We start from the raw sequence: 17147 nt of genomic DNA, 5'->3' as shown, positions 1-17147 counted from the left end.
TATATATATATGTACTCATTTGATAACAAGTTCCTTTAAGTATTTATAAGTTGTTTCAGAAGGCTCTCTTGCTCCTCCACCTAAACTATACGAATGAAGAAATTCCAAATTCTAAATTGTTGCTTTTCAGCAATTATTCCTTATTAGTAAGGTACAATAGAAAGAATCTTGGACCAGCAGCTGAGTGACTTAGTCATTAAGCTCCTTTTCTTCTTAGCTCCATTTCTACTAGCATGTCACCTTAAACAAGTCACTTAACTGCTACCTAGCATGCCACCTTGAGAAAGTCACTTAACTGCTTCAGACTTCAATCCTATCCCTCACTGAAATTAAGAGGTTTAACCAGAAACACAGGTGATCTTGTCAAGTTCTCTTACAGTTCTACAATGCTATTATTTTTAATTATGCACTTGCCCTTTATGAACCTGGCCAAATTATAGAATTTTTCTACCTTTGTTTTCCTATATTTAAATGAAATTGATTAATTTAAAATACAGGATGTAAGAAAAAGTCAATAAGACATCTTCCAGTAAAAAAGAATACTTTAATTATATAATTCTATCTCACAATTTAATCCAAGAAAAGTATATACCAGGGCTGGGGTTGTGGCTCAGTGGTAGAGTGCTTGCCTAGCACTTGTGAGGCATTGGGTTCAATCCTCAGCACCACATACAATAAAAATAAAAAAATAAAATAAATGTATCTTGTCCATCTACAACTAAAAAATATTAAAAAAATAAAAGTATATGCCATTCATTTCATATGTATTATATCACATCTTATCCCTGAGGTATAAGGAGAAATAAGTAGTCAGTGATATTAATGATTTGAGAAGTGGTCAAGTTAATATTTCATATAAATACAATTCAAAAAGACTTAAATTCAGACTGTTACCAGACTTTTTCCAGATTATTGTAATACTGTTAAATATGAGAATCATATATTATCAACATAACTTGAGCAAAGTTTATGTTTTCTAAGATTTTTATATATGGAAGAAAAACTTGTAAATATTATATAAAACATTCACATTTATAAATTTTTGAACGTTAATTTGAGAGGCAAGAACACCAACATTATATAATCCACAGCAGCAGTACATCTCTTTGGAAGTATTTGGTATTAGAAGTTAGATTAGTTAAATTTTTTTCTATAGTGGAAAACAAAGAAAGAACAAAAAGAGGCAGAGTCTTTCTACTTTTGAGAAAAATGCAACTTGAACATTGAGTATCTCTGACCTTCTTTCTCTCACTCTTGGAATGTTAATTATGTTTGGAAGTTGAAGTTCAAGACAATCTGGAAAAAAAGGTTTATTTATCTTTAGGCTTAATTCTCTCTCTTTATTTAAAGCCTCTTAGCTCCCATTTAATTTCAGTGATTCTTTATTATTTCTGAATTTGTACTTTTTCTTTCTGTATGTTCAAGTGTTGTTTTATTACACAAGGCACCAAATATATATGGGGATATATCATTAGTTTTATACAAGAAGTCAAAGTGAAAAATGAATTCAATATAACACATTTTGCTTTAAGAATATGTGCCTTTCAGAGTAAAGTTTTATTAAGGATTTCAATATAGGCATCAACCAAATCACATTTGAAATATCTGTATCTAGAGAAATAACAATCACTTTATCAGCCCCTATAATTCTTAGAGTGCTGTCCCCAAAGAGTTATTTAAAGACTAAGCAATACATCCCAACATACCTTGAAGGTTCTGCTTTTTATCTAAACCTTACAAGTTGTGGAAATTATCTGCTTTTTAAAGATGAGCACTTGCCTTGTTAAAAGCTAGTAGCCCCTACGCTCTTGTCTTCACTAATAAAGATTAATAGAAAATGGATAGAAGCTAAGTGTGCCCCTTCAATCACCTCTTTTATTTTCTGTTGAATAAGTAAGGATAAATAGAGTGTATGTGACAATTAAAAAACAGTGTTTTTGCTCAGGTATCCAGAATATCTAGTTAAAGCCAGTAAGCTGATTTCCTCATCTAAGAATGGCTTGTAATTTTTTTTAAAAAATGTATTTATTTGTTCCAGCCAATTATACATGACAGAAAAATGTTCTTCAATACATTGTACACAAATGGAGCACAATTTTTTTACTTTTTCTGGTTGTACATAAAGTAGGGTCACGCCATTCATGCCATACATGTACCTAGGGTAATGATGTCAGTCTCATTACACCATCTTTCCTACCCCCATGCCCTTTCCCCCACTCCCCTTTGGGCTTGTAATTTCTATTTCCCATGTCTAAATATGATCACTCAAGTTATGTGCTTCAGCAATTGTCTTTTTACCCTTGCATCTTCCAAATTGCAAAATAAGATATTTAACCTATGATGTAACAGCCTTTGATACAAAAAAAAAAATCATTCCATATCCAAAGAAACCTTTTCGGGAAGAGACATTCCCAACACAAACATAGGTAAATCATTTTGAAATATTCAGTATACACTCACAAAAATAAATATAGAGCAACTGCTTCCAACAAATGTACTAGAAATATGTCTTAAAAACTTTTTACAAGCTTAACATGGTCAAAGAAAATATTTAATGAGCTCACAGTGTTTCATTACACTTAGATCTCCTTTAAAATCATGTAACTAACAAATACCACCTTTGCCCTGTTGAGAACAACAAGTCACATTTTATCACAAATACTTTCAAAAGTTCTTAAACAGTGGTCCTGGAGCTCACCTGCAGAGTTGTGAAGGTTCCTGTTGAAAGTATAGATTTTTGTTATAAATACTGAAATTCTGGAGGTGGGATCTAGGAATCTGGAATCTAAACAAGCTTCTAGAGTTTTTTATGCACACTAAAGTTTAAGAATAACAGTGTTAGACTGAATACCTTGTTATACATTAAGGTGGGAACCATTGTCTAACTGGCTTTCTCTTCTCCAGCCCTTAACCACTGTCCCCTGTCCTTTGCGTAGATTTTTGTCCTCATGTCAGATCTTTTCTTTTACTCTTGTGCCTTAGGAGGGAAAGCAAAGAAACAGTCATTTGATATGTAGTTAGGATGATCAAACATTCTGCAATTTTACCTAACTTCACAACTTAGGAAAAGTCCCCTCACTCAGATAACTGAGAGCTTTTTAATCTTTTGGTGTTCCAGGTCCTTCTGCTTCTATTCTGTGACGTCTCTTGACTGTCCTCTGTCCCTGACTTCTTAGAGCCTTATTATATCATGCTATTAAGTTACCATTAGATCTTTAAAACTGGATTCCCTGAGTCTTTTAGTTATTTTTCCCTTTTAAGAAACACAAAGGGGTTCATTGATCCACTAATAATTAGTCAGCACCATTTAACCTAGAACTGAAGTTGTAGCACTTCCTTATTTTAAAAAAGCAGCAGCTTGTGGTCTCACCATGGGCAGCCTGCCCTTCACCAATTCCTCTCTTAGAAGTCAGTATTTGTTTCTTATACCAGATAAAGGGAATCCAAGCATTAGGTTTCTTTTATTCTCCCTTTTCTTCCCCTCTTCCTACTAATCAGTGCTTCACTGGAACTTAGAGACACTTAATAAATACTTATTTAATCAGTTTCTCTTCTACCATTGGCTACTTTTCCATGTCTGGACTGTGCCTCTCTCTTCCTACCTTTCAAACTGTCTTGCTAGAAAGCCTCTTTGGACCGCAAGGGGCCCAAGTTAAAATTCTAGACACCCCAGGGAATACTTGCAACCAGTACTCATTAAATGCCATTAAACAGCTAAAATTTTGCATAGGGAATTCTCACTTAGGTTTATCACAGAAAAGTGATAATTAAAATGGAAAGAAGGAATAGAAACATAAGAGAATTATCTCCACACTGTTTGTAGTCTGCATGCACTATTCATGATACTTAGGTGTGTCATGATTCACTGATTAGATAATAATACCCTTGGAATCTTTAACAACTCGATTTCTCTTGTTTGATAGAAGTTACCATTTTTTCTGAATATGATGTTTTTATTATGCATTATAGAAAGAAAATTCTGATGATTTGGATAAACATGAAGAAACAGATCACTTGTAAATCCATCTCTGAGGGATAACATGGTTTTCATTCAAGAATTTTTCATGCATTGTTAAGCATGTGCACACAAATACGCACACACATAAACATTTTAGAAAAATAGAAGAATAGATTATATTCATTTTAATGGTATTTGTTAACTTTGATTTATTTATTTTTGGTAATTTTTTATTTGTTCATTTTAGTTATACTTGACAGTAGAATAAATTTTGACATATTATACATACATGGAGTATAACTTTCCATTTTTGTTTTTGTACATGATGTGGAGTTACACTGGTTGTGTATTCATATATGAACATAGGAAAGTTATGTCTGATTCATTCTACTGTCTTTCTCATTCCCATATGTCTCCCTTCCCCCCACCCCCACCCNAGAGGATAGGAAAGGCAGCAGAACACAACAGACACTTGTATGGCAATATGTAAATCAATGGATGTGTAACTGATGTGATTCTGCAATCTGTATATGGGGTAAAAATGGGAGCTCATAACCCACTTGAATCAAAGTGTGAAATATGATATATCAAGAACTATGTAATGTTTTGAACAGCCAACAATAAAAAATTAAAAAAAAAAAGAGTTGTCAAATGCTGCATAAGAGTCATGGAAGATAAAACCAAAAATAAGTCCATTAATTAGCCATATGTAAAGTATTAATAACCTTGATATGAGTGATTTTAGTGTTGATTTTTGGAGGACCCAGTAAACATTTAGTGTTAAATAGGGAACAGGACTGCAGTGGATTGAGACATTTAGGAATTGAGAACATAGAGGAGCAGCTATAAAGCAATTCTTTCAAGACTTATGGTTGTGTTGGGAAGAGATAAAGATCATAGTAGTGGAAGATGGATGTAGGGGCAAGAAGAACACAGTTATAAGAAGAGAGAGACTTAAGTGTGTTTAAATAACAATGGGAAGCAGACAGTAGAGAGGGAGATAAATGAGAATAAAGGTACTTAAGAAGGAAGGTAGGTAAAATTTAGGAATTAGACTGAATAGGGATGAAAGTACATCTTTTTAAATTAATTTTTATTGGTTCATAATAGTTATGCATAATATTATGATTTATTTTGACATAATTATAAACTCATGGAGTATAATTTGTGCCAATTAAGTTGCCAGTAGTTACCCTTACCCTCCTCCTCCTTCCTCCCCCTTTTCCTTCCTTTTACTGATCTGAAAGTATATATCTTTTATTGCAACTTCAGAGGAGGAGAGAAGAATGGGCATACTTGCTGGTAGTTTTTTCTTTTTTTTAATTTGGTGAAAGGTTAAGGTAGGTTCCTTCTATTAGATTTATTTTTCTCATTGAAGTGGAAGCTGCAGTTGAATGCAGAGTGATGGGGAATGCTTTGGAGTCTGAGATTTAAAGAGAGTGGCAATTTGAAATAGCTGCTCTGGGATATTAGATAAAATGTCAACTACAGAATTAGTGAGTATTTTCAGTCCATTCCATTTTATTTGCAGTTTTACATCCATTTCATTGCTTCTCAGTTTGTGACAACTGTCTCAGAAACTTCCTTGTACTTCCTATTTCCACCTTTCTTTTCTTACCTCCCCAATTTAATGTATCCAAATTTTTAAAAGTATGTATACTTTTAAAAGTATATGTATACCAACTACCATGAAATTTGCTGATGAAAGATACTACAAAATTAATTTTAGTTTTGGTTTGTTGGTTTGCTTGTTATTATTAATCCTAGGCCACAAAGCTACCTTGCATAAAATGAGAGGATTAGAGTGGAAAACAATAGTTTTCAATTATCTTGTCAATTTAAGGTCATGTGGCTAGTCCAAACAGATATTATAGCAAAAAAAAAAAATTCTACTTTGAGATTTTTAACTCCCAGGATAGATTTTCTACCTAATCAAAAGAACCTAATAATTACTCAATCTCCTCTTAAATTGTTTAGTTTTCTGTGCAAACAGTTTTACCTGTTAGCTGATTTCATAAGTGTTAAATTAAGAAAGATTTTTCCTGAAGGCTTATTCATCATGCACCACAACTTCTGATGTGTTAGAGTTGCTCAATATTCAAAGTGCTTTATATTTGAAATGCCTAATCTAGGCCATGATACCATTCTTTTTTTCAAAAAAAAAGAACAACTTTTGCCCAGGCTGGAGCTATATCTATCCTGTTCATCACTGTGGCATGTAGGCCTGGCATAGTACTAGGCATACGGTGAGTATCCAGAATTTACAGAATGAATGAATGAAGGGACAAAGTAAATGATAGTCCTACCATCCAACCAGCGGTAGTGAAGAAAACTGCTATAACTTGGAAAATTGGAGGGGGAAAATTGTCAAAGCAATCACATGGTAAACTGGGCTGCTGTAATGAGCAGCCAATGTTCTTTTATCTAGTTTCATACTAAGGTTAACAAGATCACTAACCCTCTTTGATGTTCTTCAGTGAGTTGACTTCTTTCATAACTAATATCTACATTAATGTATCCAATCACTTGTTTGATAACCCTTAATGGGAAACAAAGCAATTGCATGCCAAGTAGTAAGGTGAAAGCTAGAGATAAAATGGTAAAGAAACCAGGTACAGTTCCTGCCCTCAGAAGCTTCTAGGCTAGTGGAAGTTTCCATTCTACTGTCTTCTCTCTGCTTTTCCTGAAAATGAAAAGTCTGGCATATATAAACTGCCATATAGTTTTCAAATTCTCTGATTATGGATTTTTTACCTAAATTGGTGCTTAATCCATGGCTTGTAAATCTAAAATCCAGAATTTTGTTGTTCTTGTTCTAATTTGTTTTTATATACCCATTCTCCTTAGATACAAATGGAAATGTCTTGAAGGAATTTTTTCATTGATATGGAAACCCTACAAAGTCATTTTTTTAAAGTAAACTTTGTATTAGATGGGGTTAGGGATATTTCTCATTAGTGAGCAAGGCCCTGAGTTCAATCTTCAGCAGCCCCAAATCATGATAATAATACCAACTTTATATTAAATTTGTCAAGTATAAATACATGTAGAGTGAATTACCTCTCCATAAAGGAAAATTTAAAGTATTTCAAGAAAGCGAGTTTTGTATTGCTACCAAATGCAGAAATTTTGATCCTCATTTGCTGAGAGAAATATGACAGATGATACACAATAGATGTTATATTATCATTCACTTACCTTCCTTAACTTTAAAAAAAAAAGGTTTATCTTTCAAGAAGCTATTCTAGGATCTTTCTCTTGACAGTGTCCTAGTTCTTATCTCTGCTACACACAGGCTCACAAAATGTATTCTTTGAAGGGCATTTTGTTTTTTGTTTTTTTTTATTTTCCTTCCCATAGCAAATACAACTGAAGGTGTTTACTCCCCATAGTGAGAGGGCACCTGGATACACAAACAGTGGAGTGAACCTCTGCCTTTCTCTGTTTGTCATTCCCTGAATGTAAGAAACAGGTGCAGTGATCAATTCAATGTGTGCAGTGAACCCCAGGCAGGCAGGGAAAATTGTGTCATGGACCTTTTGTTACTTAGAATAAGTGGGAAGAAAGACTGCCCCAGCTGCTTCTAAGAAAACATAATGACTCAGTCAGGACTTTCCCCACATTATTGGCAGTGGCAGGTTCATCCATCCTCATTTGCCTAGGACAGTCCTGGTTTATGCCTGTTGTTCTCATGTGATTATTAATAGCACTGTGGATGCTCTCAAACGTGTTCAGGTTTGGACAATAAACTATAGGGACACTCTATTTACAAGTTGGTCTATCAGGGATGGTTAGTGCTCACCATAATCTCTCTCTTGATGTGAGAACTTGGTACTTTTGGGAAATGAAATTGTACATGAGATGTATTCAGAGTGAGTGAACGTAGAAAAATGACTGAAAATGCAGCTCAATTTATCCAGTGTCTAGTTTCTGCTCAGTACCATGCCAGGTACTGATAACAGAGAGGTAAGTTCTGTTCTCCAGCGTTCACCTCACACATACCTGCAAGCCATCTTGAAAACATACTATCTCCCCTTAGTATTACTCTAGCCCTCGCTATGACTTCACAAATGGTATAAGTTTGTGATATTCCACTGCTGGGCCTTATTTTTTTGGTAGCTTCAATGGCAATGTATCATGTTTTAATTAATAGAACATCATGTTATGAAACTGTTAAAACAAATATTTTCCCCAGGCATCAAATGTGTTGTCAGTGAAAATTTGACATCTAGATATGAGGGACAAAAGAGATGAGGAACAGTGTAGTAAAATGTTTCTAAAGGATGCTGATAAAATGTTTGGGTATTCTAATGTGTTGCCACAACATAAAGTGTCTTATAAAGCACATTCTTTACAAGCTATCCATCAATGTGTACAAATCCATTTGCATTCCTTACTTCCTACCCTTCTCTTTTGTTTTGTTTTGTTTTGGTACCAGGGATTGAACCCAGGGTACTCAACCACTGAGCCCCATCCCCAGCCCTATTTTGTATTTGAATTAGAGTCAGGGTCTCACTGAGTTGCTTAGTGCCTTGACAAATTGCTAAAGCTGGCTTTGAGCTCAAGATCCTCCTGCCTCAGCCTCTTTTCAAACTGCTAGGATTACAGGCATGTACCCCTGCACCCAGCTACTTACTACCCTTCTTTGGTGGGGAATCTTGTTGCTTTGACAAAGAGACAAGTTGAGGAAACTGTAGAGTTTTATTGTTGTAGCTTTTTTAAACAATTAAAGGAACATACCACAAATAATAGAAACAATAGGAGAGCTGACCCTGACAGTGGATACAGCAGTCAGAGGTAAGTACAGAAAAGAGAAACTACTCTAGGTATGTTAATCAGAGAGGGGTTTAATACAGGGAATTAGATACATACCAATATTTTGGAAAGGCTAAAGGAGTAAGTTTTTGAACTTTTCTTCTAGGATAGATTTCTAAATCCAGATAGAATGGATCCACTAGGAAATGACCATCTCTGATGTACCACTGAAGCAATAAACTAAAGAATATAATCTGTAATTATGAATTAGGAACCAAAAATTTGAAGTATAAAGGCTTCCATTTTTATAGCTGATGTTAGCAACTGCCTTTTCCCACAGAAAGCTGGAGAATGGACTTTGAAACTATGGTATGGGAAATCTCACACATTAAGATCACCGAAAGAAACAGCCAAAGGGGGCAGGAAGATGTGCTATATATACCTTACATCCATCTTCCAAATCTCTCACAAGTATATTAGGTGTAGGGTTGCTGGATTTATCAAATAAAAATACATGCAAGCATTCTTCTACTAAAATATTTATTGTTTACCTAAAATTCAGAATTAACTGGACACACTATATTTTATATGAAAACCCTAATTTATTGTAACATAATTCATATCCAGAGCTTTAGCTGTCTGGCAAATACTTTAGTTGTCTGGCAGAATTTTTAATTGCCAACCTATGCAACTAGAAGGAGCTTGAGTAAGTCTGAGTATACCAGTCCATAGTATTTTACCCAAAGTAGTTGTCCTACCAAGAATGATTGAAGCCTGTCTGCCCCCAGACACTTGCTATCATTTGAATACAGTCTCTGAAATCCTACCAATCTGTGATTCACTTGGTTTCACTCAACTTCCTCTTTTTAAAATGCAAAAATTTCCCAGCATGTGAAAGTGGTCATCTATATTCTGGGTATAAGATTTTTAGCAGGTAGGACAGAAGGATGACTAGAAAATGAGAAACTCTGCGGGGAAATTACTAGCACCAGAAAATGGAAGGAGATGAGATGATGCTCAGTCAGATCTCCTTTGCTTCCTGTTTTGCATTGGGTAAATGCAGGAATCAAAATAGGAAATATTTCCCTTTTATATTTCTTCTCCCTTTTGTACCCCCAAAGATGCCTTCTTCCCAAATCACATAACCCAAGGCATTGCCATTGGAATGACATAGATTGCCCATGTTATAGGTCACATAAAGTATATATGCATGCTGACCTAAGACATGTATATTCTCATTGTTTCAATGGAAATTTGAGTACAAGGTTCTGAACTATTGACTTGCAAATGATTATTGGTTAGAGAACTCTTTGTGAGTTGGGAATTGCTTGTATTTATTTCATGAGTAAAGATGTCAAAAGGTTGAATGCTGAATCTGCACCATGCTAATTAACTATTTTGTGAAAAGACATATTAGCCTAAGTAGGAAAAGAAATAATACCTCTCCAAGAAACTAAGGCAGAGGAAAAACAATCATAGAAGCACAAGGCCACTCTTCAAAAATACAAAAATACATTTTTGTTTCCCATTTTCTCTTGGAGTATTTCTTCTGCATTTAAAACAATTGGATAGTTTCCAGGCTACTGATTATAACAGGAAATCAGTAGCAATGGGAAGCAGTGTGACTTGGGGAAAAATAATAGAGGTAGTTGTTCCCCAAGTTATCCTGGAGGACTTTCCATGCCAGTGAAATCAGGAAGTAGAAGCTTGGCTATCTGAGAGTGAGCAAACAGCCCTACTGAGAATGGTGCTATCTTTTCAATCCCTTTCTCTCTGATGGTAAGCAAGAGTGAGAAACAGGGGAATTCTTTGGCAGAAAATTTTATCCAAGAGTTGACTAAAAGAGGATATTGTTACAGTGAAATCAACTTTCCATGAATTGTTTTCTATAAGAGCAAATAGAAGATAGCATTGCTTCTTTGACAAGTGCAGTGAACTTTACAGATAACTTGTATGCTTCTTTTGGAATACAGCAGACTTCTGTTTCTTTTATTTTAGAGGTACAGTAGCTTCATTTTTCTCTTTGAAAGTTTACATTATTTTCCCTTAAATTTGCCTCTTTACAAAAACATTATTGTACTCTAAAAGCAGATTGCCATTTGATGAGAATTTGTCAGCATTTGTAAATTGAAGATCCTCAAATGGTTTTTACTGATTATAATTTAATTTCAACATCTAATGATATTTTAAAACACATGAGTTATTTTGTAACTTTCAGCATCTCAAGGATAAATTTGATTCCATAGACTCTGTTGTGCCAAATGAAATATTTCTTTTCAGCAAAGAGAGAAGCACAGGAGGGAACCAAATTCTCATTGCTTTATATAATTCAGACTTTATGTGGTACACTGTTTCTCTGTGAATATTGTCATGTTTAAAAGAAAAGATAATGGACATAAGCATTTAAAAGCTCCAAGTCCTCTTCTTACCATTTCAGAATCTATTATTAAACAATGATTATAGATCTAAAAATCTGACCTTTTAAAGGATTTGATGTTTCCTGTTTATTAAGATATATGACTTCCCTATCATATTATATGATTGTCAATATTGAAACCAGGAGCCTAGTGAAAAATTAGTATGTATCATTTGGTGAATATCATGATTGGCAATCTGGGTATGCAAGATATTTGGGGGTTTGGGACATTCCAAAGCTTAAAATCTTATATTGATTTTATAGTAAAAAATAATCTTAGTTACTTTTGAGGTTTCAAATTTGACTGCCCAAGGACTATTTCCATCTTTTCTCATCACCACGCAGTTTTCCAGGAGCAAGCATTCATTCATTCAGAGAGCTGTTGCCTGTAGTTTCCACTTTTCCAGCAGTCACACTAAAAACCCTGAGAATAGGCCCTAGGATTTACAGAGCTCAGCTTCTCAGAGCAAGCAGATCCATTCAGCTTTTACCTGTCAGTTTGTGAACATTCACTTGCGTATTCAAGCAGTTTCTTGTAACCACTGAAATCTGAGAGAAAATAAAGAGAAAGGGAGAAAGGTGCAAAAGTCTAACTCATATTCATAGACTTATCTCTCTAATAGAGAGGATGTTTTATCTTCTTTTATTTTTTTTTCTTAATCAAGCTATTAGCATGAAACAAGGACATGTAATCTTACCAGAGTGAAATTGGGGTCATGCCATAGGGTAACTGAGTGAGGGCTCTATGGCATGATGATGTATGGCCGCTGTACAGCAATGCCTTTGCCACATCAAATCTGCCCTTTAATTACATTTTAAATCTCATTTGAAGCTATTTTATCATTATGGAAATTGTTCTGTAAATGTGCCCAGAATGAGACCCAGTACAAGTTTGCTGAGAAGAATTGAAGACAGAGATTAAGTGGCAGCTAAAACATTATTATCGGACAGAGTTTTCTTGGCTGTAGGCAGAACAGACCATGCAATAACAGAAAATCTTCATTGATTCAGAGGTGTACTCTCCCTAGATTATTACAGGACACTTTTGCCTGAAGCACTATCACTTCTTCGATAAGCTTAAGGAAGTGTTCTGCTCCCCAGCTCAGCAGGCTTTTTTCTCCCCAACCTCGGAACCATCTTTTAAATTTATAGTTGCCAAAATGAATAATACAATATTGGCCTCGTGTTCCTGACTCCATGCATGCATGCAGAGCAGGCCTAAGGTTCTTTAAATGAAAGATTGCTTTCTTGTCATGAAATAAAGAACACCTGTGCTTTCTTTTCAGGGTCATTTAAAAATATCTATACTGCTGGGCTACAGAAGGCATATAAGGGGGGGGGTGTCTTAGGGTAAAGTCAAAATGTTCTTTTCTCTCTACACCCGGGATTGTCTCACATCTTTGTGTAGCACAACTGATTTGAAGGTTTCTTTTCAGCACATTCTTAATTATCTCTTTCTTTGATCTTGAACTGTTTCACTGGGCTACCAGACAAAGAGCAGAGAGCCTAGTTATGCTTTTCTTGAGGTGCAAACCACTGTGCCCTTCCACAGGCAGGCCCCTGGCTAAATGTACCCTTTTTCTCTATGGTTACCCACCCACTTCTCTATTATTTATTCCCAAGAAAATAGCAGGTCCAAATGAGAAAGGTCCAGATTAGTTGAATGTGGTTAAAGTGTGGGAAATTTCCTTTCCAATAACTGTCTTTTGAGATCCCTCTCCCCTACATATGATCATGTTGTGCCTAGGATCACTATGAGTAGTTTTAAGATACACAAATAAGCAACAACACATTTTGGTGGTATTTCAATGTGTTATTCTTCCTGAGAGTTTTCCATTGAAATGCTACTTGAAGGATATGTTGTTGCCTTTAATAATTTACTGAATTTCTTAGAGATAGTGGTGGCAGTAGCTACCCATAGACAACTACTCTCTCTTGTCTCCTAGTGTGTCATGGAAGTCCATAAAATAATAGATCATATATTGTGTTTATCAATATTCATGCAGGTATCCCAGAATGAGATCCATCATTTTCACAAAAATGTTCATGGCATCCAGATGGTTAAAGACAATTATGTTAGATTAGTGCTTCATTCTCAAATGGCATCCCTGGACTAATAGTGTCAGTGTCACCTTTAAGAAAGGCAAATTCTTGCATTCTACCCCAGACCTACAGAATCATAGACTCCAGGGCTTGGGCCCAGTAGCCAGTGTTTTAATAAGCCCTCCAAGTGGTTCTCAAGCCCACTAAGTTTGAGAACCACTGTGCTAGACAAACTCAAGTTCTTAGGTACATGTTGATGACTCAGAGAGTGTAGACCCCCTAGAAGAGCAAGGAAGAGGGTATACACTGCCTGACTCCATGATAGACACTACTTTAATACCATAATTCCAGGCTTCCATTGACTGTGGGTGGAAGGTATGCCCACTCCAGAAGGTCAGCACTATTCTCCCTTCACTACATCTTCAAAATACTATTTTAAATCACCTATACCTCCTTAGAGGAACAACACTTTAACCATGGCTCAGTGGTATAACCTTAGATCTTCTCTAAGCCAGAAATTATCTTGTTCCTGTATACATTGTCCTTGGATTCACTCAGTCTCCAAGTTGTATTTTTGATCTCTTGAAAATATCTCCTTTTTTCCATCCATGTTTATTACTTTAGTATAGATCACCATCTTCTCTTGTTCCAACTATGGTAACAACATTTTATCTGTTATCCCTGGCTCTATTATTCTTGCCTCTAAAATGTCTTTTCACTGCCAACAAGATGGTGTTACCAAAAGATGAATCTTGAACAGAGTATTAAATATCTTCACAAGAGAAAGCCCACAAACTTAGCATGCCATTTAATCCCATTCACAATCTAGCCTCTCCTTTTTATCAAGATACACACACACACACACACACACACACACAGTGGGGGTGTAAATGCTCTCATTTCCCATAAGGAATCTGTTTTGATTTAACATTATCAAGTGTTTGGTTTATTGATCTGCTTAAGACTTTAAAACTGCAGGCCCATTCAAATAACTTCCATCATGTGCTTTTAAGAGTATTTTTAGTCAAAGTTTAGGGAACCCCATCTTTCTGAAGGTCCACAAAAGGAAATAAAATCAAAGCCAATGAGTTAATGGAGCAGAACTCTGACAGAACCAGGTAGAAATTTTTTTTCAGTGAGTCCCTTTACTTTCTATTCAAAATAACATTAATAACTAGATATTACCTACATTGGTTTCTCGGTCTCCTGTTGGTGAATTTTCTTCTGTTAAATTAAAAATCATATCACAAATTCAAGCAGAGATTCACGATATCCCAACAGTTCTTCTACCCCTATATGAAAAGAGTGGATCAAAAAGATTTGTTCATGGTAAAAACACTGTGGACATGGCCTTGTTACCTTTTCTCTTTCTTAATCATTACCAGGCTTCCTCATTTGTACTCAAGGTCATTGATAATGATCACATGCAGCTACAGATTCTTCTTTCTTACTCAGGGTACCATAAGACAGATTTCTATTATTTTAAAACAGATATTACAAAGTATCTGTCATGTAAAAATTCTTACAATGTAATCTGTTAAGAAATCACCTTGTTTATTCAAGTTCATTATTAAAATTTACATAATTTATCTTATGGGTATAGAAATACTCTGCCTTCCCAAATCTTGCACTCACAGAGATAGTTTTCCAAATCTGTTTATTCTCAGAAGAGAGCATTTTCTTGTGATCAAGGGCCAAAAATGTCCTGGTCCAGCTTCAACAAAATGGCCCAAGCATGTCTTGGATGTTCTGAACTGAACCAATTTTGGGGAAAGGATTAGTGGGTATACAATAGAAATTTCATGAATGTATTTCTTTTCTTTATACAGTAGGTTCTAGGAATGAAGAAATACCCTTTAGCTTTTTGTCTGTTACTCATTTACATGTTCCCTCAGCAGATATACCAATGCCATACCTTTGCATTAATGTCAATGTGCATATCCCCTCTTCCTCCTTTTTCTCACATTAAAAACAGAGTAATTTTGTTTTCTCCCCATCACCATCTACCCTGTTCCATGAAAGAAGAAAAGCAAAATAGGTGAAGTAATTTCCTAGACATCAAAAAAATATTATACTCCCCAAAAGAAGTAATTTGCTCTACTTGGTAGTAAACAGAAATCAACCCTCCAAAGGACACCAGAGACTTAGGCCAATAATGGCAGCAGGACTTTAGTTAACATCATGGTACTGGAACCCTCTTTAATATTAAAAACTTATGAATAACTAAAAATTATTTTGAAGTTAATATCTTTAAACTTTAGGCTTAAGGGTACTCAAAAAATGAATAGAGTTGTGTGTATACCAGTTTGTGATTATTTTGGAAACTGTTCTGCTATTTAAAGTGAAAAAAATAGAAATTTTTTAGATCTTTCCCATCATTAACCTGTTCTAAACAGTCACCTCAGTGTAGGGCTCTTTTGTGGTTATACGTGGTATTATGAGGATTGGGGGATGGTGAGGAGGAATAAAGTTGTTCTTTTGCATTTACAGCCTTCATAATTAAAACAAGCCAGAGGAAATTAACTACATGGCTGTTATGATTTCTAGTGTATTATCCAAAATAATTATGGCACTTTGCCTTATGTTCTTGCCTTCTTCTTACATATTGCTTTTGGGATAAGATGAGACTTGACATCAACTAATTGCTTATTTCTAATATACAATCTTGAACTACAGTGATTCTCTAGGGGAAAAATAGTTCGATGACAAATAGATTCCAGAAATAAGAACTTTTCTAACTTTTAACTCTATACATGATATAGACAAATTACACAGATAAATATAACCAGATGTGTATTAGCCCATGAGAACATAGTTGACTATTTTAAAAATAGAAATGTATTCTGTTCATTTAAAGCCACTTAAAAGCATCAAAAATATTAGTTCTGAGTTAACCAAGGAGGAATAAAATATTTCATACCTAACTGGAAAAAATAATTCAGTTGCTGAACATTCCTCTCAGAGAATCACAGTAAATTTCTCAAACCAAACGTCTCACAGGTGTCTTAATATGTTCAATATGTTGCTGTTACATGTAGTCAAATCAGAAGTCACACACTTTATATTTGACAAGTAGGGAAGAATTGGGAGGCTGGTAAAAAGAACATGGATTCAGGTAGATCTTGCTTCTGCCATACAACAATTTAAAGATTTGAAAAAGTTACTTCATCTCTCTAAATCACGATTTTCTCAATTGAAAGATAAGAAAGTCTACTTTATAGGGATTTGTAAGAGCTGTATTAGTTTCCTGACCCTTTCATCCCCTTACCCTACCCCCACCTCTCAATGTGGCTCTGCAATTATAAATATGTTTCAGTGTTGGAAGGATCTATCTGGTCTTTCTCAGATAAGGATATTATCTTCAAACAGGCTGATTCCTGAACATAAAACATAATACACGACCAAAAGTACCTTCAACAGCGTACATAGACTTTGCATATGTCATTATGTCTGTGATTTAACTATGATTTAAATGTACAGTCTAGAGTTTGCATGTAAAACTTTTTAAGATTACCATTGACAAAAGATTTTATCCATTTGTAAGCACTGAGAAAGTGTAACAGTATCTGAAATAATATTGTAGCATGTTATAGGTCTTTTATATAGATTTTAGATATAGTATTGAAAAAGAAAACTCAGCTTGTCTTAGGGGCGATTTTATCTTTCAATGCCAGCATTGTGAAAGCATTCCATTCTTTTTTTAAACTTTATATGCTGAGCCAAATGGATATCAACATTAATTCCTCCCTGGGTCCATGGCATCCAGCTTTTAAAAACATCTAAAGCAGTGTTGATCTATCCACACTTTTCTGAATATTGTGTCCTTTAGAACTCATACCCATATATTTTAGAAATGCCTATTTTAGGTGGGAGTCACCTGTGCCCATATGAAGGTTTGGTGTCCATGTCCTTGTCATTAGTATCAGTAGTCTTGTCATTCTAATTTATTTGGCACTAAGGAGTGTGTGTGTGGGG

General features: G+C 35.0%; 1 protein-coding gene across 1 annotated transcript in view; it reads left to right on the top strand.

Annotated features, from left to right (window-relative positions):
• Dmd (dystrophin) overlaps positions 1 to 17147 on the top strand; it is a 1737386-nt gene that overhangs the window by 1306424 nt on the left and 413815 nt on the right. The window lies entirely within an intron of this gene.

The sequence above is a fragment of the Marmota marmota genome, unplaced genomic scaffold (assembly GCF_001458135.2).
Source record: "Marmota marmota marmota unplaced genomic scaffold, marMar, whole genome shotgun sequence".
Lineage (NCBI taxonomy): Eukaryota > Metazoa > Chordata > Mammalia > Rodentia > Sciuridae > Marmota > Marmota marmota.
Note: the sequence above shows the minus strand (reverse complement) of the source record. Positions and strands in the feature narration are given on the sequence as shown.